The sequence below is a fragment of the Crinia signifera genome, chromosome 1 (genome assembly GCF_055691185.1).
Source record: "Crinia signifera chromosome 1, ASM5569118v1, whole genome shotgun sequence".
Taxonomy (NCBI): Eukaryota; Metazoa; Chordata; class Amphibia; order Anura; family Myobatrachidae; genus Crinia; species Crinia signifera.
Window position 1 is genome coordinate 248,975,737 of NC_139217.1, and position 27,889 is coordinate 249,003,625.

The following is a 27,889-nucleotide window of genomic DNA, read 5'->3' on the forward strand; positions in this document are numbered from 1 at the left end:
TGTAGTTGTAGAGCAAGAAGAGTGCTGTGAGAACAGGAGGGAAGAGGACCCTGCTCTAAGGAGCTTACAAGCTAGAGATGACACAGGGAGGAGATGATAGTGTGGCCAATAGATGATCCAAGGAGAAGATGATGATTTTCTGAGAGAAAATGCAGAGATGAAATGATGATGCGGATGAGAGACACAAGCAGGAGATGACGGTGTGGCTGAAAGATGCAGAGAGGAGATGATGGTTTGGTGAGAGAGGTACAGTATACATTTAATTATAAAAAAAGTGTTGTATTAGTAAAAAAAATGTTTTTGAAAGTGCTAAAAAGTATTCCATTAAGTGATTGTGTGACTGAGAGATGCAGAGAAGAGGAGGAAATACAGTTAGCACAAGTGTGGCTAAACTAATTGATGATAACCATGGCTATATTACGAACAAGGATGTCTATGAGGAAGACATCCTTGCTATATAGTACTTAATGAAGTTGGTGGCTGTGGAACTTCTAAAGGCCCATACACACTGGGCGACTTTGAGCTGAAAGCCGCTCAAAACAGCCCAGTGTGTATGCCCCAGCGATGAGCGGTGAGCGCTGCTGCGCACTCCCACATCATCGCCGGGAAAGCCGCTCATCTGCTGGTAATACCAGCAGATGAGCGGTGTTGAGGACGGTTTGCATAACTCTGCGCTATGCAACGCCATCCTCCCCCCTCCATCGGTGCCGGGCAGGGGGAAATCCGATCAGTGTCTATGCACTGAGCGGCTTTCCCCCCCAGCGATGATTGGCATCATTGCTGTCCATAGTCGCCCAGTGTGTATGGACCTTAAGACACCACCAGGACACTTTCACTTGAGAGGCTGGAAAGAGCTCATTAGTGGCAGTGTAGGGTTGGGGTAGTAGGTTGAAGTTTTGCTTATGATGCTAAGAAGCCTTAAACTAGCCCTGTCCTAAAAACTGGCATATTCCAGATCATGTGATATCCTACATTATTATTGAATACTGAGTGAAGATGCTGGTTGTCCAGGAAGGATATATTTCTTGAGAGGTCTCTGTTGTGAGAAACTACTATATAGTTAAGATGCATTTGGAATAGAAAGTAATGAACCCAGAGTGAAGAACTACAGGTGACATGTCATGTTGACACCCCACCCCATTGTCAGTGGCCATGCCCTTTGTGATTTTGGCTGATGCCTAGCTTTCTGCAGACGCTACTTCAGTGTGTACACACTAGGACATTTTGTGTACTTGCACCACTGGCTACCATCCATAATGGCCTCTATTCCTTGGGTTTTTAATAGTTATATTTAATTTTGTTCTGTTATGTTACATTTATTAGATATTTTAGAATAAAAGTTATGTTTTACTGCTTTCTTATAACTTCAATGCACTTCAGCAATACAACAATACATTCTTGTTAGCACTTAAATTTTAGCTTTGGTGATAGATTCTAAAAATAATGCTGACAAGTGATTTTGGGAATGGTGTCAGGATTCTGCACATTGGGATGCCTTTATTGGTATGCTGCCTGCTGAAAGCCCGTATCCAACCTCCCCCCCAGGAATGCCCAGTACATTTCCAATACATTTCAGGCACCATGAGTCTTTACTGCAGCTCTGTGCATAAGTGCATAAACATATCACAGTGGTATGTATCAAAATAATCTTTCAAATCCATGGATATCGGGTCCAAAGATTGAATTTGCATTGTTAGATTTGTACCTAGGGGCATTGCCTACAAGACATAGATACTGTATGGGATAGGACATACCATAATAGTGATCAAAACAGATTTGATATACACTGATTTTACGACTTACCTCCTAAGATTGCCAAATCAGAGCAGCAAATACAGTATATTGCATAGTGTGTATGCCAGATTGTGTGTTCCCGCAGCCAACCAGAAAATATTGCATGCGACCAAGTGTAGTTTAATGAAGGGCAGAATGAGATGTTGTTCCATACAGTAGTTCATTACATTGGTTAGTGCGCACATCCAATCTTTGCTGGTCTGGCTGAAGAGAATTTGGGATGGCCATCAGGACGACTGACCATCAAATGTGTACCCACTGTTATGATTTGGGTGTGAACACACAGTCATGACCACTCTAACAGGGGCCACAGCGAACCCTACTCTGCCTCTATTGACCTTTCCTGGAAGAAGGGTGGCACCTCCAAAACTAGGACTTTGCCTATAATAACCACACCTGGAGGGTGAAATTAGGTCCGCCCCAACTCCAGTGCCACCAGGTCTTGTGTTAGGACAAAGTATCGGAGATCTTTTAGGAATTGGTCAAAAGGTGAAGCTGACTAAAGGGACCTAACAGAAAGAAACAGCGAACTAATGGAACTCTGCCAACAACAGGTGAGAAAGGCAACTAAATGTATAAGCAACCTCATTGCAAATCAAGGGAAACCTAGCTACCTACAGTACCAACGGTGACCTAGTTGCATACATAAAATATAACACCACACAAAAACACCATATTACACCACACAAAAGCACACCAAACCTCACAAAGGTATGGAATAGTATCATAGACAGGAAATAACCCTGATGGGGTTAATGTAAGCAAATGGCACAGCCCTGTGGCAATCTCTGGAGATCCGAGAGGGAAATAAGCAAGAATGAACCCAATAAAAATGAGAACACTGTCCACAATTTTGCAACCCAACAAATGGTAAATAAATGAAACCTTGGCTCCAACATGAAGCACGTATGGGTTACTGTAACTGGACCAGGACTGGCAGAAAGTGATCCAAGGAGCAGATGAAACAGACAAGCTAGGAGCAAGTTAAACCTAAAGAGAGGAGACTGCAACAAATGGAAGCTGGTAGCTGGCTGCATACTAGCTGCATGCATAGGGAAACAGGCCTTGGAACATAGGACACCAGAGGGACCGGACTGCTGGAAGCAGTAAGCAAGAATCTAGAAGCTAGGTGTTGGTAATTTGAAACAAGAAGCTACTAGCTGGAAGCTAGCACCTTTGAACAGAAACTGAAGCTATAACCAGCATCAGGGTCTGGGTCTGCAATGAATATAACAGGAGCAAGCACCAATCAGCACTGCTGGAGAGGCACAAGCCTCCTGAAGCACAGATTACCTCCAGGTCAGCTGCCAGACTAGATAATGAGCTAAATCAGGCAACAAAGTATATATACCGTACCACCTTGGTGGGGCGGTATATACAGGCGCTTTGAGGTGGGTTGTTCGGCAAGCTGCTCACACCATGGGGAGGTCAGCCCCCAGAAAATAGAGAGGAAAAAAACAGATAACAGTCCCAAGAATACTCCAGCAGGTCAATGGACACCTGCCATACCAGTTCCAATTGATTGTGGGAGATTGCTACATCTATCCCAGGAGAGCGTATCTAGGAACAAGTGAGATACCCCCAACTGTATTCTTGCATATATTATATGTCCCAGACTAGGCTGTACACCTTTTATTTGTAATATGAAAAATGCAATTGCTTTTTAAAACCTATATATTATTATAGCATATTCTTTTATAGTAAATAAAATATTTGTGATACCCAATTGGTCAATTATAATTTTGTGTTAGCGCTCCACCACTTGTCTGTTTAAATCAGGCAACAGCCTTGTATGCAAAACAATCGCACAGAATAGAGCTGCAATAGCACAGACTCACCACAGGAGGCCACCAGAGAGTCCCATACCAGAAACATGAGAATCTGGAAAGCACACAAAAACTGACATGAAAATATCAAGGAGGAATGAGCTTGTAACACCCACCATTAGATTGAATAACCATATTATGGAAAACCTGTGCCAACCACTATAAAATCCACTAGCAATACCATCACCTTCACCTAGCACCATATTTTCTCTCTGGTATAGGGTAATGCCCCCCCCCCATGTATGTCTCATTAGAACCAGTGGCTCTAAGACTAGGACATAAACAGGCTACAAATGGTTAGTGTATCAAATAACTTTGCTGCTCCTCCTCACCTTTCTAGGGTAACTGTGTAAATTATGTAGCCTGTACTCTCCGGGAAAATTCCAGAGCATAGTGATTATAGCATGGCATCCTGCTAAATCCTCAGGGCTGCATGAGCTCACAGTTTTCTCCTCTTGGTTTGTCTGCCATAGTTTGTGGAATACTTATGGGGTCTCTTGACCTGTCCTTGCAGGCACTGAAGCATAGTCCCTCCCACTGTGGTACAGCTCTCTAGACTGCAGTATGATAAGCATCATAGGTGATCACACAAAGGTGGCTAAGATGCTGTAGCAGATACCATCATATTGTAAGGGATAAAGGATCGTATTCAGGTCCACACGCAAAGCTGCAAAATCCGTAGCTTTGTGTGGTTTAAACGCCGCCCACACAAACACCACCCCTCCTCGCATGCCAAGTTCCCCAACACACCTGCGAATGGATGTTTACCATAAACATCCATTTGCAGCCTTGCGTGTGGGGAGGAAATCATTTGATGTTCGCTGACCATCGAATGATTTGTAAGGTGCATGCAAATCTAAGACACTCTCTGGTGTTTTAGATCAGATCTGCGGGCTCCCTGTATAGAAAGAGGGCAGGCAGATGACATCCGCTGCCCACCCCTTGCCCCCTCCCCCTTCTAGGCGCGAACAGGATGGTAAATAAACAATTTGCAGTGCCCGCTCGCACCAATCGGCTGCGCTCGCACCAATCGGCTGCACAGGTGCATAAATGCGCAGTCCCTAAACATCGCACCCCATGCCAATTTGCAGGGAGGGGAGCCAGCAAACCTAAAACACCTATAAAGTTTGTTAGGCAGAGAAAAATGAAATATAAAGGCTATACAACTTTTGTTAATAAAACCATTAATTCCATGGATTATGTAAAGGATGGTTTTTGCAGCTTTAATTGGTAATCTAAAATCACTAAAAGTATATTATAAATTATGCCAGCTATGCAAATGACTCATTACTTATCACTCTACAAAGAAAATCTTGATTGTTTTTAGACTGAGATTTTAATAAAGCACGTTTTCAATTTAAGAATATGTAGTTTCTTAACTATAAAGCAAAGATTGAAATGCCATGAAATGAAATAATTTTTTTTTTTCATTTCGCTTCATTATGTTTTCTGTAACATATTTTAGCTGTCACACATATTTTCAATTATAATATACTTTCAATAAATATGTCATGGTCTCAATCTAAATTTGAGCCAACCAGGATACATTAAGTTTTTAAAATAGGGTCAAAAGATTATGACATTGTATAGTGCAAAATTAGGTCTGTAGAGGCTATTAAATAACATTATGCACAGAGAAATACTGCGCTGTCACCTAACTTTAGCAGTTTAGGGTAGTCAGACTAATGGATACTGATAGCTGAGTGGTGCTATAGCATACAATACCTTTCTTCTATTTGCAACAGGTTAGGAAATAACTATTGTACCTAATGTCATTTAAATAGCTTTTTTATATGTAGGCTACCTTTTTAAAATGCCTGGAATTCACCCTAGTACCTCAAACTCCCATCTGACCACTACTGTACTGCTATCGATTTTGGTTACAGTTGAAGCCGTTTTTTGCTGATGAATGGGTGGGTTGTACTATAAAGGAAAATGCAGCCAAAAGCCTGTTTTCAGTCATTGGCAGCATATGTACTAAGCCTTGGACCCGGACACTGGGTCTTTAGTGTGGAGGGTAAAGCCAGCTTTTGCTGATGTTGCCATATGGAAGCCTGTGGGCTTATTTCCACTTTGTGCTGTAGAGGGATCTGATTGGATCCCTACCGGCACCGCCCACAGTCGGGGCATCACTCTGCATACTGTATGTGCAGAGTAACTTCTAGGGCTGAAACCTGGTAATGAGGCCATCACAAAGGACAGCTCTTATTGGAGAGCAATACTAATCACATATGTTAGTACATACCTGTATGTGATTACTATCAATGAGGTAAGTGACGGGATGTGGAAGAAAAAGATATCAAGATATCAGGAAAAGGCTCTTGGTATGAGTATGCCTTGCCAAGCAGCAGTCTAGAGATTATGGGTAGTCTAGCCCCCAAAAAGATATTGCAAAATAAAGGAAGGTTAGACTGCACTAAAAAACATCAGGCATGTGGCAACAGATTCAATTTAATAATAAATAATAATATATATATATATATATATATATATATATATATATATATATATACTGTAAAAACAATTAAAAACCTATGGTGTGCACTTTTGTTTTAAATTGTACATTGAGAAAGGTAATGAAACGGATAGTCACCCACTAGGTCTATAGGTCCACCAGTACTAGGGAGATTTGTGTTGTTTCCTCACAACGATGAATCCAGTAAAAAATTGGGGTCCTCCCCCACTCGTTTGATGTATATACCAGGCCTTTAAGGAGGTGGCATTATTACAATGTTCTTTCTTTGCTGGATTTCCAGGGAGATAATACTCATATAGGCTAATTTCCATGCCTATGTTGGAAAGATGGAGTCTTTGTTTGTGGAGGAACAACAGCAATACATTTTCAATGAAAAAGTGGTATTCCTCAAAGGTTGAAGTGGCTTTAGGTTGAGATAATGAGTGAGTAATCCAGAGCAAGGTCCTGTATGGCACACCTGCAGGAACACCTTATGCAGTTCACTGCTATCTTCAGCTTTCTCAAAGTTCTTTTGAGAAAGCTGCAAATAGCAGTGAAATGCATAATATGTGTTGCAATGGTTTTGGGGAAGTGTGCAGTTTAAATTACTCTGTCATCTTATTTCCCATGGCTTTTCAGGTTACTCATAAGGTTAAATATCAACTGATATGCATGACTTCATAGACCAGTGGAAGATCTGAGCAGAAGCTGATCCAGGAAAAAAAAATGGGGCCACCATGCAAGGGGAATGGGGAAGGTTAAAAGTGGTCAGAATAATGGATAGAAGAGACAGAGCAGTGCCAGGAAGCCTCACTCGTTCCCATAGTAGTCCAGTGCATGAGTTCACTATACTGATGCCAGCATACAGAAACCAGCACCGGAAACCTGACTGTCAGGATGCTGAAAGTTCAGTAAGGGGGTGGGGGGGGTTGCTTCATGTGGTGGATGGGTTGTTAGGTTTAGGCACTGGATGGGAAGGTTAGGGTTAAGCCCCATATACATTATAAGATTATCTTTCCAACCAAACTGGTTGGAATTTAAATCTGGGAATCTGGGATCAAATTGCAATCAACCATTTGCTCTTAAAAGCTGCAAAATGGACCAGATTTTTTTATTCTAACCAGACAGATTGGAAATATAATCTTATAGTGTGTATACAGCTTTAGGCTGGGGTGGAGGGAAGAGGATAGGGTTAGGCCAAGTAGAGGGAGGTTAGAGTTATGCACCTAGAAGGGGGGATATGATATAAGGTATGGGGATTAGGGTTAGGCACTTGTGAGAAGGGTTCGGTCAGGCTACGGGAGGGTAGGGTTAGGGGGCAGGGTGAACTTAAGTATACTTGCCTGACCCCTGTCAGGATTCCCTCCTTTGGAATGCCGGCATCAGTATTCTGGTTGCCGGTCATTCGCATGTATTGCTTACAGACAGTGGTGTTGAGAGGAGGGTTAAGGTACTCTTTGTCATTTGCCATGAATTGGGCCTGATAATGGTGCCTGTATCTCATTAAGCCCCACCCCCTCCCCCCATTCATATCTAAATAGAATATCCCTTTGCCTAGGGGTGCTGGACTGTGTGAGGCAGCAGTCCTCTACCTCCCGTCATTGCAGAGACACCCCCCATTCAGCCATATTTATTCATAGTGTACCTTTGGCAGTCAGTTAACACTCCTTTTCCTGTGGCAAAGCAAAATGAAGGAGTACACAGTGCACAGAGTATTGCACACATTTAAACATAGGCAAATTAGTAGGTATGTGCCCCGGCCACTTTTCGTGTTTTGGGTTCTGATTACCTTGAGGTTTTGGGTTCTAATGGGTTTTGGCAAAACACCCCCTAAACGTTTTGTGTTTGGATTTTTTTGGTTTCGGGTTCTGATTTATTTTTTAAAAAAGCATAAAAACTGCTAAAATCGCAGAATTTGGGGATTTTTTTTGCTCCTACGCTATATTAACCTCAATAACATTCATTTCCACTCATTTCCAGTCTATTCTGAACACCTCACAATATTGTTTTTAGGGCAAAAGGTTGCACCGAGGTACAGTAGCTGGATAACTATGCTAATATATAATTAAATACAGTAAATATTAATAATATAGCAGCCTAGTAGGTAGAGAAGCTAAACTACTAGGTAGGTAGGCAGTAGCACTGCCAGTGGTCACCACAAAAGGTAGTCACACACCACCAGTAGCAGACTATTATGGACCAGCAGAATTTATAATAATTAATATTATTATTAGGTACTGCTTGGCAGTGGCACACAGTGGCACACTTCGGTGCACCAGCAGCATGGAATTATTTTTTACAGTCCCACGCAGCACAAGTATTATTTTTTAATTAAATTATATATAGTAGCCTAGTATGTAGTTGTGCTATTAGGTAGGTACACTTATGATGGCCACACATCAAACCAACTTTCCTCCAACCATCCAACTAGTTGGTTGGATGGAATAAAAACCTGGTACTGGATAGGAGCAAATGTAATTTGTAATTAAGTCATTTGTTTCCCAAATCTGAAAATGGACAACAACTATCACTCAGACAATGTAATGTAGTTGGACCTATTTGATGTCAACAATTTCGCTGAATGTTTTTGTCCATTCTCCTGAGTTTGTGAGCAAATTGCTTATTGGCATTTGCCCCCATTCAGTACCAGATTTTCAGTCCAACCAACCAACTAGTTGGATGGTTGGAGGAAAGTTGGTCTGATGTGTGGCCAGCATTAGGCAGTAACAATGCCAGTGGCATCAGTGGACTGAGTAAATAATACTGGCAACCTCTATTCACAGTATTCAGTGCAGGCAGCACCAGTGGACTATATATTAAATTAATTAAGTATTAATAATAATATAGCAGCCTAGTAGGTAGAGAAACTAAACTACTAGGTAGGTAGGCAGTAGCACTGCCAGTGGTCACCACAAAAGGTAGTTACACACCACCAGTAGCTTTATGCAGTGCACCAGCAGAATTTATAATAATTAATTTAATTATATTAGGTACTGCTAGGCAGTGGCACTCAGTGGCACACGTCAGTGCACCAGCAGTATGGAATTATTTTTTACAGTCACACACAGCACAGGTATTATTTTTTTATTAAATTATATATAGCGGCCTAGAATGTACTAGGTAGGTACACTAGTTAGGCAGTAGCACTGCCAGTGGCAACAGTGGACTGAATAACTAAAAAATACTGGCAGATTCAGTGCACCAGTGGACTATATATTTATATATACATATATATATATATATATATATAATATATTTAATTATTATTTTTAATATATAATATATTACAGCACAGCACAGCACCAGAGGTAGGCCCCAGTACAGAGGAGACAGTAGTACTACAAGTACACAGTTAGACTGTCCTCCTTGCTAGGGAGAGCCCACCCTAAGCAGAGAGGAGAACAGAGTACACAGCAGCACTGAGGGAGACAGCCCCATCGAATAAAATAATTACAGCACAGCACACCAGAGGTAGACTGCACAGAGGAGACAGTAGTACTACAAGTACACAAGTACACAGTTAGACTACACAGTAGCACTGAGAGCAGCCCCAGCTAATTAAAAATATTGCATTCAAGGTCAAGCTCAAGCTCAAGTTAAAGCCCAAGCAGCAGCACCAACACACCCTCTCCCAACCCACTACTAGACTGGAGTGAAGATGGCGGGCGCGGCAGCTATTTAAAGCCTCACGTAATCCGGCGCCGGGAGATGACGTTCTGACCATGCAGACGGACCCGAGTCAGGCGGGAATCTCCGAGCACTGCTCAGAACCGGGCTCGGAATGATGATGTCCGTGGGGGCTCGGATCTCTGGATCACCCCTCTGCAAGCACAACATCCCTATGCACAACAACTCCCAGGCCACAGACACCTGAACTGCAGAGCTGTGCACAGCTTTTGGACGCGTGTTGTGAAATGGTGCCGAATTCTCGGGACGCCGAGCCTTTATAGACTTGGCGTCTCACGAGAAACCTAACGGGTTTCTAAACAAAGCCGTCGGGCCGGCTGGATTCTTGGGAATCTGGCCGCTCATCTCTAATTGTAACAGTCCATATGGTAATGTGATGCAAAAGTCTGCTTATGGTCCAAGTCAGTTCCTATTATGCTTCATGAACGGAGAAAGGATTATCCTGTGGGAGGACTGTTTAATGAAGTCCTCAACCAGAAAACTTGTTGATGTTGAATCCACAATGTGTCCCAGGTGCCAATTGAAGTTCACTGGGGGATAGCACTCCCTGGCTGATGTGAAGGATTATTCGGCTGTGCTGGTGGGTTTCCCTGTTTGGGGGGACAGTTGTAGATCCACAAAGATGTAAACAAAAGGGGTTCAGAGGCTGGTCTGGTCACTAGAAAGCAGGAGGAGGTGTAGGCAGGTACCAAGTCTGTGAAGGTGCTCTCTTACTTTGCTGTTGTTACAGCTTTATTATATTGTTATACTATTTTTTTTAAATATCGATTTCAAATTAAGAATTTTATCTTATTCATGTCATATCTAATATACCCGTATTATATTATTAAAACATGTATCTATATTTACCATGGATGGCACCTATATTTTTTTAACATGTAAAACAGGGGTTTTCTTGTAAGCGCATTTTACATCCCCCTTTTGTACCTTTGTCACTAACATCTTTATCTGTATATGAACAATAAAGAATTTTCACATTTGAGATGAGAAAAACATTCAAATATGTGCCACAAAATAGCTTGTCGATAACATATTTTATGTTTTGCTGGTGGAATCTAGTCTTTTCTATTCCCAGCCCTGCACAAATACTATAACAAAAGCATGATGAGTTCTTTGTTCAGTTTTGTTCAGGTTATAGACTATAAATTCTGTGAAAAGCTTTCTACATGCATTCAAATTGGTTTCTGTACATCACAAATACATGCACTTTGCCTTTATACATTCTGTATCAAAAGCCAAGACCATCTTCATGTACTGTATATGCACATACCTCCCAACTGTTCCGATTTTAGCAGGACCGTCCCGTTTTTTTCCCGCCCGGGGCCTGCAGTGTACTGTGGTGGGGGTGGTTTCGTGCTGCTATTTTTTTTCCATATCTGTAAAAAATCCAGATATGGAACATAAATAGCAGCACAAAACCACTTTTTATATGTAAAAGGAAAAAAACTGCTATTATACAAGAGATATTAAATAATATTATGGTGGATAATAAAAGCCTAGTATATTTATGATAACCCATGGAAAGCAATTACAATTCCGGGTTCCTATAAATATAGGAAACACTAGAAATAGCGTGTAACGCAAACATACTGTATGACCGGAAACGGGTAATCTGTCCGGCGATGCATGTAGGATGTCAGCTAATAGATGGAATACAGGACATATCCGGCATTTGACACATCTGGTGATGCTTACAGGATGTAAGCTAAAAGATGTGACACAGGATATATCTGGTGTATGACACGCATATGCGGGTCAAGGCAGGATATGCAGAATATGGAACGCATTGAATATCCGGTATGTGTTACGCACGCGCACCTCCGGTAACGGGGAACCCGTCCCGGAGTGTGCTGGCTATTGTACTATATCCCTTGCAATACGGATTGGATTGTGGGGGAGAGCAAGCACTGTTTAATGATCCCCATTGAAAATGTATAGCACAAGTGGAAATCACAATATAATAAGAGACTCGGGTACCCACTTCCGGGTATGACGATTTCCGGCCATAACAGAATGCAATATTTATAGTGATCTTAATGGATATAAATTAGAGTTGTATTCATAGATTTATTGTTTGCTTATGATAATTAGAATCTTCGGTACTTATGAAGTATCTGGGCGCCCGATTTTGTGATTGAATGCCTTACCTTAAGGCATAAAATCCGATGTGATTCAACGCGATTTTCGGCAAAATCGCATAGCATTGGATGCAATATCGCATGCAATATCGCATGCAATGCGATGCGATTCAATGCGATTTTGCATAGGATTCAATGTTAACAAGGTCCTGTTCATTTCCCCACTATCCAAGTGGGCATAGAGCTGATGTTATATAGCGTGGCGAGCGCAGCGAGCCACCGAGCCCGAAGCGTGGCGAGCGCAGCGAGCCCTGCGAGGGGACGCGGAAAACATTTTACTCAGGGGGCTCGCTGCGCTCACCATGCTTCGGGCTCGGTGGCTCGCTGCGCTCGCCGCGCTTTATAAAATCAACTCTATGCCCACTTGGATAGTGGGGAAATGAACAGGACTATGTTAACATTGAATCCTATGGAAAATCGCATCGGATCGCATGCGATATCGCATGAGATTCGATGCGATTTTTCCAACCCGATTTTAAAATTGGGCACCCAGATACTACATAAGTACCGAATCTTCTGATATGGTTTCTTAATATGTGTATCCCTCTGTATTTTTTATAAAAGATTATTGTTATTACAAACCTCCCATGAGAACTTGCAAAAGGGAGGAGCAAAAAGCATGCCTGGTATAAAAACCCAAACACACAGCATGTGCAGTACACCCTGAGGAAGGCTTGTTTATAAGCCGAAACGTGTTCGTGAGGACTAACAGGACATAGGGCCTTATTCTGGTCTGTGCGTACTTTCCCGAACTCTTTCGGATGGCGTTTTTTAGCCGTCTGCGCATGCGTGGGCAACGCTATGCGCATGTGCCACGCAAGGTCTCCGTACTTGTTCTCACTAATACCGTACAGAAATGTGCACCGCATTCACTCGGGAAATATGGGCCTAATATGGGCGTCATTCAGAAATACACAGGGGCGTAGTTTCAAAGTGGGCTAAACTGGGCGTAAACATGGGCGTACATGAGGGAGTGCACTAATTATGCTACATGTACATTCGGACAGCACACCGAATGCACGCGAACAAAAAGGCAGGAAACATGCGGTCTTCATAAGCAAGTATTGCTTTGCGGACACCACTCGGTCATGCGCTAGACATTCGGAACGCCCAATCACTACGGGCGCACCTCAACCAATTTCAGCTGAACACAATACAATCCACTCCTTTGCTCATTACTCATTAATTACACTCTTCTCATTGCTTCAATTGGAAACCTTGTAGCTTAAATGGACTAAACACACAAATATATGCTCAAAGCACGGCTGCATTTTTGACACACATTTACACTGCAAGCAATGGACAGAACTTCCTATTACTAATATAAATATACATGTCACTTGTACATTTACCAATAAAACCACACATTTGGGGATCAAAATATAAATTTATTACACTAACGTCAAATACAAAATGGAAAAAACATGTTTTAGGACACATGCAACAAATTAAAGGTACCATACCAGGAATGTTGGCAAAAAAATAAATATATAAGGTATTAATTACATACATAGCCACAGCAGAATCATTAGGAACACATCAGGTGGCTTCACAACAAAAGTATAGCACCAACACTTCAAGTACAGCAGACAGTAATGGCAGCCAAAAGAGGCCAACAGAGGAACCAAACACAGCATTCGAACCGAGGGCAAATGTGGGTACAGTACCCTGTGCACGGGATTGGTTTGCACACAGGAGGCTGACACACACACAGCAAAATGAAAGATTTGGGAAGACATAAGGGTGGAGATTAATGTGGACACAAGTTCATGTGCGAGGCTTTTTGGCCTTGGAAGGGCCCTTGCCACGTGCAGAAGCAGCTCCTCGCCCACGCCGACGGCCACGTTGGGATGGTGGGGCAGGTGGGGCAGATGATGGCGAAGGGGATGATGCTCTTCCCCTTCTGCCAGCAGGGAGTGTTGGTGGTGGGAAAGCACCAGAGACGGCTGCTAATAGAGCCCGATTGGTGGTAGCTAGGTCTTGGAGGAGGTCATTCATCCAGCAGGATTGATCTGCCAGCACCCGCAGGCTGGCAGCTATGGACTGTTGGGTGCTGACAAGACCCATCATGACCTCCTTCGTCCTACGCATCCGCTCTGATGCTATCTCTTCCTGCTGGTGAATCTGCCCAAGCAGCTCCTCCCACCTGTCCACATCCTGTGTGGCCGGTGGCTGCTGCTGCTGCTGCACATGTCTGGCAGTGGTGGCAGGTGGCACAGACTCCTCCACCTCCTGAAGACTTGCCTGACCAAACGGCGGGGATGCTGGTGAAAGAGAAAATTACAATTACAACACATTCCAACAAAATTGGTAACAACTACTTATGCCATGCCAAATAATTACCTTCAACAAAAGCAGCAAAGACTTCCGCTATCCATGTTGCTCACCCCCCGGATCTCCTCTATGGCTATGCAGCCAACTGCCATCTCTTCCAGGGGTAGAGGGACTAGCCTAGCCTTTTAATGTGGTATCTATCTATCTATCATGCATTTTAGCTATTAAGCAGTGACATGCAGGTATATATGTATGGCAAAATGTGGCATGTTCTAGTGGATGTAGCTTTCTAGTAGATTGGTGAGTGTTAAGGCAGGAGAAGTGTGAGTGAGGCTCAAGTGTTGTTGTGATTTTGATACATACATTGGCAATTTTATCAGTCACATATTCTGTAGTGTAAGCCACTGTGTGTGTGGCAGCATCATATTTTTTTTTCCATTAGAAACACTATTGCCTATGTAATTGTTTGTATGTATGATTTATCATGCTGTAGGTACTTAGGATTGACTGTACAAGGTCTACATGAATAGCATAATTAATGTTGAACCCCCTTTAACATACCCACAGATGACCAGAGGGAAGAAGGCGAGGGTGTCAGAGGGGCCCTCCTAAGGCTGCGGCAGCACCTGTTGATAATGGCAGCAGATGTGCAGGACCTCTGCGACCTGCTGCTGTAAATTGTTTATTTTATTTATTTTTGTATGTTAATACATTTATTGTTGAAAGTTAGAAGTGGTCTGTGTGTTATTGTATTATTTTACAGTATAAGTATAAATAGTGCTGTTTATTTATGTAAGGTGCAAAATGTATATACAGTATATAGATGGGTTTATTGCATACAAGTGGTTGAAAGTGAAGGGTAATGTAAAGATGTACATAGTGTGTTGATGTGTATGTGTGTGTTTGCATGTGAAGAATAATTGATGATGTAATATGTATACATAACACATGGGCGTAAAGGGGCGAGAAAGAATGTGGTGAACTTAGCATGATGTAAGGGTTAATCTAAAGTGGTAGTAAAGTGTTTTATTATCAATTAGATAAATAATAGATGACCATTAAAAACAATCCCTTTTTAATGAGGTTGCCTAATTGCATAACTGGGTCATGTTACAGATTTCGGTGTCCAGATAATAGTGTTGAATTGTGCGTAAATACACTGCATGGGTGCGTACGGGCAGGTTCCCGTCCGTTCTGACGAGGTAAGACCGTGCATACGCTGTAAGACCGTGCAGAATATGTGTGTGTCCACCGCACATGCAAAGGTTTGGATGTCGTCCGTAAACACGCCCTCTTCTTAAAGAGTGAGTCCGTCCGAATGCGGAGGACCGGTGGGGGCTTTTTTCGTACGATGTCCGCACAGCGTGGCGTGCGGACCTTTCCGAAATAAAGCGGAAATATATGCACCAACCAGAATAAGGGCCATAGTGACCATAAACCTGGACCTTCTGGTATTTACACCTTTGAGCTATTTCTGCAGAAACCCGGGACCTCTCCAGGATACACTTCCCTTCTGTTCATGCGACATAAATAGCCTTGATCAGAAGGCCGGATACAGTACTATTACAATTGGCTTTTATATTTTTTGATTTTATATAATAAGTTGTAAGTTTAACATGGGCAAGCCATCTTGATCTGACTTTTTTACTGAGTGCTCTTGTTTTGAGTTTTGACTTTTCATGATCTCAGATGTTATTACATTGGCTGACTTTGCAAAATGTGCGAATTTTATGAAAGAATTTCCCAAAATTAGACCAAAATCTGCTCCCATTAATTTCCAGCTATTATGCTTATAGATGAATTTAATATTTTATATTAGAAATTACAAGTGACCAATATAGGGTCAAGGTGTCTACATAGTCTCTTTCTACCATTAGTGGTTAACCTAGCGACTGTCGACCTAGAAATTGTCTATGCAGTGACCACATACTGCTTCTTAGATTTTGGAATCTAGCTTCCAGACTGACCCAGACCCTCAGCTCCTAGGCTAATACAAACCATTGGCTTCCTGGCTGACTCAAATCCTCAGCTCTCAGGCAGTCCCAGTCTGATACTGAAAACCATCGGTTCCCGAACCATCACTTGGTCACACGAACATCTCTCAGTATGCATTTCACAGTGGTGGCACAGTAGGTGAGGTACTCTGACAGAGGGTTGCGACCTGCCCACTGGTGCAGCAAATTCCATACTCCCTTGCAGGGGTCCCTGGTGAACAATATTGGTGGGGTTAGACTACTCACCTAGCTGTGTTTACAGTGCCCCATGTCATCAGAACTGCCAATAACTCAAGTCCCCAGTGTTCCAGTACCCAGACTGATTCTACCACTGGCTATACTCATTCCGAGTGAGTAAAGACTCTCAATGGCACAATTAGGATCAGGGGACCAGGACAGAGGATTGCGACCTGCTCACACAATGCCTGCAGTACTAGGGTCACTTCCAAGCACAATGCCCGCAGTACTAGGGTTGCTTACATACACAATGCCATCAGTACTAGTTTGCATATGCATACAATGTCTACATACAATAATAGTAATACCATTTACATATAATGCCCACAGGAAGGAGGAAGGAGACGGGCATAGAAAGGTGCTTAGATTGCAGGTGGGGGAGATAAGAATTAAGATTTTAGTTAAGATGGAAAAAAGGTGTAGGGTCTGCAGGAGGGGGTGGAGCCTTGGCTAATAAATGGCAGAAGAGCACATTATGTCTACAACAGCAGCAGCACTGGGGCTCTCCTGTGAGCGGAGACACGTTCACAGCGATGCACTGCTGCCTGTCAGTGTGACTGAGTATGAGAGAGGCTTTGATGTCTGGTGCCTCTGTTTTCTGCTGACCTGGGCAAGCACACCATCTGCCCACTACTACATACTGTATAACACTGTGGTGGTTGGCTTTTAACTTTTGCGATCTCACACATCGGGACGCATCCTGTTTAGGCCCTGCGCCATATGAGTATGTGCAGTGCAGATTATTGGTCAGGAACTGGCAAAAACTGGGAGGGTGGGAGAACTTAGCAGGGCAGCGGGAGGCTCAGGTAAAAAACTTGACCCTCCTGCTGAATGCGGGAAAGTAAGCAATTCTCGAACAAAACCGTCAATGTTTTCTTACTGCACATTCATCTGTGCCACAGTTTGCACTTGCAGCGATTAAATTGTGCACCAAATTCAAGACTCATACAATCTCACTTTCTCTGAAGAGCCCTCTGCGTCCCAGGAGAGCTGCTCAGCCTTCTTGTCTACAGAGGTACTCACAATCTACAACATAACCTGATTTGAGATGATGATGTTAATGATGCATCAGCAATTTTACTCTGTCGCCAGAAATGATGCGACAGCAGATGGCCAGGGCCAGTGCTAGGGTGTTTGCACCCCCTACAAACGATGCATTTGCACTCTCCCATACTTTACAAAGAGACAGCATATGCCAAAGCCAAATGCTGAGAAAAGGGGTGCCAGTAGCAGCAGTGCCGTAACTAGACATTTTATTGCCCTGTGCCAGAAAAGGGACTGGAGCCCCACCAACACACACACTAAGCAGAGGGACAGTGTGTGCATCAAAAATACACCTTTATGCCCATTACACATGCCACACATCTTAATGTCCATTACACATTATGCCACACACCATTAACCCATTTCACATTATACCACATGCCTTAATGGTCATTACACATTATACCAAATACTGTAATGCCCATTGCACATTATGCAACACACTGTAATGCCCATTACACATTATGCCACACACCATAATGTCCATTACATATTATGCGTCACACCGTAATGCCTATTACACATTGGGACTGATTCTGGTTGACTTGCTAAGTGATGGTATTTCACTGCTTAATGATGATAATAATAATCCTTTTCAATTTTTCTGTGTCTGCTGCTGTGTAACTGTTAGCGGGGACAGGGCACTACAAGTCTCACCTCACCTGTGTGCACACCGGTGCTGCAAAATAACCGGTGCTGCAAAATAATCAATCTAATTTTTTGGGGACAATAAGGGTTACTGACTTAAATTCCTTAATAATAATAATTTTAACATTTTCTGTATCTGCTGCTGTGTGACTAAGCTGGTAAAGGCCAGGGTAGTACAAGTCTCAACTCACCTGTGCGCACATCGGTGCGGCAAAATAATAAATCATTCTTTTTTTTTACAATAAGTTACTGACGTAAATAATAATCCTTTTCATTTTTTCTGTGTCTCTGCTACTGTGTCGCTGTACTCCAGAAAGATAATGGAGAACCGAAATATGGAGGCTCCAATAGAACAAGATCCACTTCCTCCAAGTGCTGAAGCTGCTGCCACTAGTCAAGACATAGAACATGATGATGAAATGCCATCAACGTCTTCTGCCAATGCCGATGCCCAATGTCATCATCGAGGGCATGTGAAATCCAAAAAGGCAAAGTTGAGTACATTTAAGAAAAAAAAATAATGTAAATCTTTGGAGGAGAAACGTAAGCTTGCCAATATGTAATTTAACACACGGAGTGGCAAAGAACAGCTAAGGGCCTGGCCTATGTTCTTGACTAGTGGTCCAGCTTCACACGACGATCATAGCCCTCCTCCTCATCCCCCCTCCCCCGGAAATGTAAAGAGAGTTAAGCTGTCAACCAAAAGACAGCAACTCAGCCTTCTAAAGACACAGTATCACAAATCCCCAAGGAGAGTCCAATGGTATTGGTGGTTGCGAAGCCTGACCTTCCCATCCCTGTACGGGAAGAGGTGGCTCCTTCTACCCTCTGCATATGCTGGAAGGATCACCCACAGTCCAGTTCCTGATTTTGAAGTTGTCAATGTTGTACACCAGGAGGAAATTAATGCAGCTGGCACTGAGGAGGAAGTTGATGAGGAGGAGGAGGATGCTGATGGTGATGTGGTTTTCTTAAATGAATCACCAGGCAAGACAGATATTGTCCGTGGGATGCAAAAGGCCATCACCATGCCTTGACAGAAGACCAAAAAATCCACCTCTTTGTCTGGAATTATTTTTATCCAGATCCGGACAACAACTGTCTCACCATATGTAGCTTATGTAAAGATGGAATAAGCATGGGTAGAGACGTTGGTCACCTAGGGACATCCTCGCTTATGCGTCACCTGAAATTAGTTCATAAGTCACTGTTCAGTTCAGAAACTGTGGCTAGGACCGTAAGCAGTCCAGGAACACCTATATCCCTTGACACAGTTGTATCCAAGCGCCATGAAAACCACACCAGCAAGTCAGTCCTCGTTAATTTCCTCTTCCATCCAGATCAGAGGTAGTCCTGCAGGCCATGTCATCGTCATGACTGACTCCTCTTCCATCCGGGATTCCTCCGGAGGATCCTGCAGTGGCACACCTTCGACTGCTACTGCTGCTGCTGGGAGCCGGTCATCGTCCCAGAGGGGAAGTTGTAATACTGCTATGTCTTTCACCAAGCAATTGACCGTCCAACAGTCATTTGCCATGATGACGAAGTATGAAAGCAGTCATCCGAAAGCAAAGCGGATAACTGTGGCCTTGACAGCTATGTTGGTGTTAGATGTGCGTCCGGTGTCAGCCATCAGTGGAGTGGGTTATAGACGGTTGATGGAGGTATTGTGTCCCCGCTATCAAATCCCATCTAGATTCCACTTCACTAGGCAGGCAATATCGAGGATGTACAGAGACATCCGAAAATGTGTCCTTGGTGCCCTGAAAAATGTGGTTGTACCCACTGTCCACTTAACCACGGACATGTGGAGAAGTGGTTCAGGGCAAATTAAGAACTATATGATTGTGACAGCCCACTGGGTAGATACATCGCCTTCCATAGCAACAGCAGCATCAGCATCTCCTGCACGCACATCATCTCCTTCCAAGGCAAGCTATGCTGTGTATCACCAGTAAGAGGCACATCACCGACAACCTCTTAGAGAAACTGAGGGAAATCATCTTGCAGTGGCTTAGCCCACTTAGACTCTCCTGGGGATTTGTGGTGTCAGACAACGCCAGTAACATTGTGTGGGCATTACATATGGGCAATTTCAGCATGTGCCATTTTTTGCCCACACTATTTATTTGGTGTTGAAGAATTTCCTAAAAAGTGATAGGAGCGTGCAGGAGATGCTAACGTTTATGCTGGAGCGGCAGCAAAAACTCCTCAACCTGCCCTGCCATCACCTCAAACAAGGGGTGGTGATGTGCTGGAACTCCACCCTCTATATGCTGCAAAGGATGGAGGAGCAGCAAAAGGCTATCTAAGCCTACTCGGTCACCTACGACATAGGGGGGATGCACCTGACTCAAGCGCAGTGGAGGCTGATTTTTGTGTTGTGCAAGATTCTCCAGCTGTTTGAACTTGCCACACATAAAGGGGGAGATTCCCCTGATCAGGCTGTTGTAGAAGCAGCTGGACAAAGTGAAGGAAGAGCTAAAGTGTAGAGATTATGCAAAACATGTAGCTCTTGTGGATGAAGCCCTCCATACGCTTTGCCAGGATATATGGGTGGTCAGTCTGTTATAGGCAGAGGAATACATTCTGGCCACCGTGCTCGATTCTCGGTTTAAAGCTTATGTTGTGTCTCTGTTTTCGGCAGACACAAGTCTACAAAGGTGCAAAGTCCTGCTGGTCAGGATATTGTCAATTGAAGCATAGAAACATAGAAACATAGAATTTGACGGCAGATAAGAACCACTTGGCCCATCTAGTCTGCCCCTTTTTTAAACATGTTACCTCAAACCATATTTGATCCTTATATTTTTGTAAGGATATCAATATGCCTATCCCAAGCATGTTTAAATTGTACTACTGTGTTTGTCTCTACCGCCTCTGATGGGAGGCTATTCCACTTATCTACTTCTCTTTCTGTGAAGAAATTCTTCCTCAAATTTCCCCTGAATCTTCCTCCCTCTAGTTTCAGTGTATGTCCTCTTGATCTGCTGCTCCTCTTCCTGTGAAGAATGTCTCCCACCTTTACCTCCCACCTGTACCTTGTTAAAGCCCTTGATATATTTGAAAGTTTCTATCATGTCCACCCTTTCCCTTTTCTGCTCCAAAGTATACATATTAATATCTTTTAGTCTTTCCTGGTACTTTTTGTGATGTAGGCCCTGCACCATTTTAGTTACAGTAATCTAGATGAGGTCGTACCAATGACCTATACAGTGGCATTATTACTTCTTTATTTCTAGTGCTGATACCTCTCCCTATGCAACCAAGCATCTGACTTGCCTTCTTCATTGCTTTGTTACATTGCCTACCTGCCTTTAAGTCCCCTGAAATAGTGACACCTAGATCCCTCTCTTCCTCAGTAGTTTCCATTATAGTGTCATTTATACTATATTCAGTCTTTGGATTTTTGAGACCCAAGTGCATGATTTTGCATTTCTTGGCATTAAACTGTAGTTGCCATGCTCTTGACCATTCTTCTAATCTACCTAGATCATCAATTATTTGTTTTACCCTTCCTGGTGTGTCTACCCTGTTGCATACCTTTGTGTCATCTGTAAAAAGGCACATTTTGCCCTCTATTCCATTTGCAATATCACCAATAAAGATATTAAAAAGCACTGGTCCAAGTACAATTACCTGGGGTACCCCACTTGTAACCGTTCCCTCCTTTGACTGTACTCCGTTTACTACAACTCTCTGTTTTCTGTCCTGCAACCACGCTCTTATCCATTCAACTATCTTAAAATCCAATCCCAAGCTTTCAAGTTAATTTAACAGTCTGCGATGTGGGACAGTGTCAACAGCCTTACTAAAGTCTGGATAAGCTTCATCTACAGCCCCACCTTGATCTATTACTTTAGTCACCCAGTCAAAAAAGTCAATAATATTTGTTTGACATGTTCTTCCCCCAGTAAACCCATGCTGTTTCAGATCCTGTAAATAGCTGGTTTTGAGATATTCTACAACCCTTTCTTTTAAGAGTGTTTTCATCAATTTCCCTACTACTGATGTAAGGCTCACTGGTCGATAGTTGCTTACCTCTTCCTTTCTTCCACTTTTGTGCAGTGGGACTACATTTGCTGTTTTCCAGTCCTCTGGGATTACTCCAGTAGCTAGCGACTGGTTGAATAATTCTGTTATTGGTTTTACCAGCTCCTCTTTAAGCTCTTTTAGTATCCTTGGTTGTATCCCATCTGGCCCCATTGATTTATTCACTTTCCATTTTGAGAGTTCTGTAAGGACTTTCTCCTCTGTAAATGTACTTGTCTCTCCCTCAATTTTCTGTCTATACTTGCAACTTAACTGTGGCCCCTTTCCCTCTCTTTCAGCAGTGAATACTGAGCAGAAATAATTATTAATATGATCTGCTATTATATTGTCCCCCTCAAGAAGACTTCCACCCTCTGGGCCTTATTCTCGTTGACTCTTTTGGATGTGCGTTCGTTCGGAAATGACCGATCGCAACACACGTCGGACCATTAAAGAACACATGTCGCCCGCAGCCATTCGGACAGACTTTCAAAGAAGAGGGAGTGTCTTCGGACTGCATCCACACGTCCGTGTGCAGTCAGAAATCAAAGAATCTGCACGGTCCTACTGCATCCGAACAGACGGGAAGCTGACCTTACGCACCGAGTTGGCGTTTTTGCACCCACCTCACAAATCAGATGTTTCCATGTGCCAGATAACATGGTGTAACAAAATTGTGTGCTGTTTCACATTAATGTAATCACAAGATTTGCATATAGATTTGGGTAACATAGTTATGTCCTTTAAGTGCATTGTAAATGTGGGCCAGATACTAACAATAAAGTAAATGTGTTTGCACCATTTAATCAACTATTTTGAATTCTCCCATTTAACCAGCAATGACTTAGTGGTTCCAATTGAACTTGTGGAATGTGTTTCATTAATCACTAATGACCAGAGGACTGGATTGTATTGTGCTCAGCTGCGAGTACTGTATTTAAGGTGCGGGCGTACTAATTGGGCGATCCGAATGCCTAGCACATGAACCATTGCCCTCCGAGAAGTGAAAGCTGCTTGTTTTCGCAGATTTCAAGATTTCTGCCGTGTTGGTTCGCTTGCACGCCTACCACTGTTTGTGCACTCCCACATCTATGCCCAGATTTACGCCCAGTTTCGCCCACTTTGAAACCATGCCCTTATACACGCCCACATGACGCACATATTACACACATATTTCCCGAGAGTGTTCGGTGGACATTTTTAGACTGTATTGGACACAGCATTGCACATGCGCATTGCGTTGCTTACGCATGCGCAGTTAGCTAAAAGTCGCCGTCCGAAAGAATGCGGAACGGACTGACTCAACCAGAATAAGGCCCTCTGTCTTTAGTCTTATTATTCCACTTTTTGATTTTCTCCTTTCACTTATATACCTAAAAAAAAAATTCCCCCCTTTACCCACTGACAGACTGTGACACGGCAACAGCTCCTCCCTCATTTTCTCCCACACCTGTGGCTGAGAGGAAACAGCTGCAATTTCCCAAACAGCCCACTGGCAGTGATGCAGAGCAGGCAGGAGGGAGTTTGGAGTTGGACATCTGGTCCGGACTAAAGGACCTGTCAACAATTGCTGACGTGTCTACTTTCGCTGCCTTGGATGCTGTCCCCATTGAAAAAATGTTGGAGGATTACTTTGGTGACAGCATCCAAGTAGACATGTCAGACAGTCCATAACTGTACTGGCAGGATAAAAAGGCAGTTTGGAGGCCCCTGTACAAACTGGCTCTATTTTACCTGAGTTTTCCACCCTCCAATGTGTACTCCAAAAGAGTTTTTAATGCAGCAGGGAACCAGGTCAGTGATTGGCGTAGTAGGTTGCTTCTGCAAAATGTTGAGAAGATGATGTTTATCAAAATGAATTATCAATTCTTTAATGAAGACCAGCAATTGCCTCCAGGGACAACAGAGGGACCTGTGATTGTGGAGTCCAGTGGGGATGAATTGATAATCTGTGAGGATGAGGAAGTACACGCTGAAGGGGGTGAGGAATCAGAGGAGGAGGATGAGGAGGACATCTTGCCTCTATAAAGCCAGGTTTGTGCAGAGAGAGGTGACTTGCTTCTTTTTTTTGTGGGGGCCCAAACAAACCAATCATTTTAGTCACAGTCGTGTGGAAGTCCCTGGAAGACCCAAATGATTGGTTTGTTAAAGTAGCCATGTCCTATTTATGCAACCTAAGGCGGGAGGGCCCAAGGACAATTCCATCTTGCACCTCTTTTTTTAAAACTGCCATCCTGTCTGCCACTGCAGTGCCACTCCTAGATGAGCCACATGTTTGTGCAGCAAACTTGTGTGGCTTAGTATAGTTAGCCAGCTTCCTCGGTGCATTCATTGGCTTGTCTTTTTCCACCCGGGTAAGAAACCCTTGGCCATTGACAATGTATTAAAACTTTCTCGGCTCCTGATTGGCCGCTAGGCGGCCAATAGAATCATTCAGATGAGAGGTGCGGAAGATGAAACATCTCTGTGCCTCTCATTCCAATCGGGTACCGGCGGCTGATGCGGTGGACTATGGCGGAGATGGAGAAGATGACGCGATCTTCGCAAGAGGACCTGGTGATTAGGATTTCCTTCCACAGGTCCCCCATGGATTTCTTCAGATCCAGGACCCCGGACTCTTCAGCCCTGGAGCCCCGGACCCCGGACCAGTCCCAGAACCAAGGCACCGGAACCGGACCCTGGGACCCACCAACGGGCTCAAGATAGGTAAGTATCAGTATGTTTGGGCTTTGTATGTATTAAAGTTTTAACTTTATTGTGTGTCTGTGTGTTTATTTGACTATTTTTATTACTGTGGAACTACAAGTGCCAGCGGGCCCTTTAATGCCCCACATGCTGGGACTTGTGGTTCTCCAAGTCCCTGCATGTGGTGCAGGCTTGCTGGGACTCATACTTCCACAGCAATACACAATAGTTTTTCTATTTTTTACATAAGTATCAGCTCGATGCCCACCGCCCAGGGGCATCGAGGACAGCCCTGGGCTTCAGCATGGGCAGGTAAGTTCTGAAGGGGGGACCCCCTCTTTGGGGGAGTCCCCACTCCCCCAGGACCTGTGCCCATGCTGACCAGTCAGGGGGATGAATGCTTTGGCCGGGGGGACTTCTATAAAAAGTCTCCCCCCCCCCCCCGGCTGTGGCATTACCCTGCTGGCTGGTTGGGCCCGGTGCTGGTTCTTGAAATTTGCGATTTCGCGGCAAAAAGTGCGATTTATTGCCGCGAATCACACCCTATAAAATATGCGATTTTCGGAAAATAGCCGAAAATGGCAGATTTTGCGAAAAAAATCCCCCCCCCCCCCAAAAAAAAAAACTGAACCCATTACATTTCGCCCTTGGTATTTTGTATGATGTGAAAAAATACACCAATAGGTGAACAAACCTATATGGGTTTAAAAATTTTAACTTCCTTCCCTGTACTGTCAAGACCAATGTATACCGGTAATAAAGATGAAAAAAGTTCTCTCCAGGTGATAGCAAGACGGTTTCTCTCAATGGGACATCTGTCTCCAACAGGGAAGGGCATGGAGCATGCTGCCCTTCCCTGTTGGAGACAGATGTCCCATTGAGAGAAACCTTCTTGCTATCACCCAGAGATAACTTTTTCACTATTTGGTATAGTTGGTGTGAAGTCACCTGCATTAACTTATTTACCCTTTATCATACTAATTATCACATAGTATTTATTAGTCACATACTTTATTTACCATCATGAATATACGTATGGTCCATTTACAATAGATGGCGCTAAGCCTTCATTACAAAAATCAAGCTACTGGCTTATTTATTCTATATTATCATACCCTCGAACTGTACCGATTTTGCCGGTACAGTACCATTTTTTAACAGTCTGTACCGGCACTCACTGTGTGTGCGCAGCAAAATCATTCCTCCTCCTAGCTGTCTTAGTTCCTGGGACCCGCTCCATGGGCTTGCTGCCCTGGTGCGTCGGGTCTCCCCTCTCCCCCTCCGTTCCCATGAGTGCATTGCGGGCCGGTACTGTGCGCCATGACGTCACATGCTATCACAGCGCACCCTGCACACTCAGGGGAAAGGATGTCACTCTGCCCTCACTGTCTGCGCATGCGCAGACTGAGAACTGAAGGGTGCAAATATCTCTGTGAGGGAGAGCGTTGCGGTGGCCAGCCCCTGCTCTCGTGAGGGGGGATGATCTCCTGGACATCTTTGCAGTGGTTGCCATCCGGATCCTGCCACAGTTGAATGTCACAGCACATGATCATCATCCAGTAAGTGCAGCAAGTAGGTGGCTCAGCCTGGCAGGCTGCACTAAATCACTCCAGCTCTCTTCTATCCAGCATCGTGTCGCACCTGTTTGCCTGCAGCTCATGTCACATGGTGGCTTGGTGGGCTGCTGGCATATTAAATAAGTATATTTAGTATACTTATTAATTAAATAAGTATATTAAATATACTTGTTTAATAAGCCAGCAGCCTACCAAGCCATCATGTGACATGAGCTGCATGATACGTGTAGTAGTTGGTGCACAGTACACATTCGGAAAGGGAACGTGGTTACAACCTTTTTGCCCATGGCCACATCCCTTTGTTCATGGCTTCCTGAATGTGTACCGATTTCTTATCTTCAAATGTTGGAGGGTATGAATTATGCAACATACCACACTTGTGTATTAATATCACACACTTCACATTATTTATGATTACATTTTTATAAACCAGGCAGTAGTCTATATTTCATGATAGGTCCAGTATTAAAGATGGTCCTAAAACACACATCTCTTCACTTTAGTTAAAACACACATATAAGCAATTATCACTATAGCCACATAGGATGGAATTTAATTAGTAATAGCGCAAATTTACTCTATAGCTTATATATTGTGGTATTGTAAAAATAGAAGTGGACCGTAAGGTAGAACGCCTTCTCTTACTAGAGGAATATATACTTAGTACTGGACGTCCAGATCGCTAGAAGCGGCAGCCTAATTGATTAAATACTAGATTACACGCTTCACCCACAAGTAATTAGTTCACTGAATGATTCTCCGGCAAGACCGGAAACTAATGACCTGGAACGCACCGCCATACCAGAAGATCCACGCATGTACCTTGTACCATCACACCTAATGATTCTCCGGCCAGACCGGAAGTTAACACCTTGGAACGCAAGGTGGAATGCACTGACATACTGGAAGTCCTACCCGCATATCAAGCAATAATTTGTATCCATTTTCCTTGAATCTCTACTTATAAATATAATCATATTGAGATCCCGACATATAGCGATATCATAGCCATCCATGTAGGGAGTCAGTCACAGTTTTACCTACATAGTTACACACGTTTTGCTTAGTCCCCTATGCCTAACTGCCACAGGAAGTGAGGTCACTCCAGCAGAGGTATATAAAAGGATCCCTCTGAGCCTGTAGCACACACTGACCAGCTCAGCAGCTTGTGATTTTCAGTATATCTCCCCAGGAGGTAAGATTGCACTTTATGGACTCCATATAAATTAGCTTTCTGTAAAATAGGAATATTGATGCCTGTTCTCTGTAACCTTTTAGAAAAATCTGCACTGTGGCCCTTACTCTAGTTGATTCAGACAGATACGTATTTCGGACAGGAACCGAGTGTTCTTAGCTCCGCCTACCGTACAGATCGCTCACACCATCCGAATGCGGTAAGACGCCGAGTGTACGAACCGCGAGTGGATGTTTCATGTGAACACCTCCTCCATTTGTGGGAACCTCGCCCATCCTCCGATGGTCGCCGACCATTGAATGA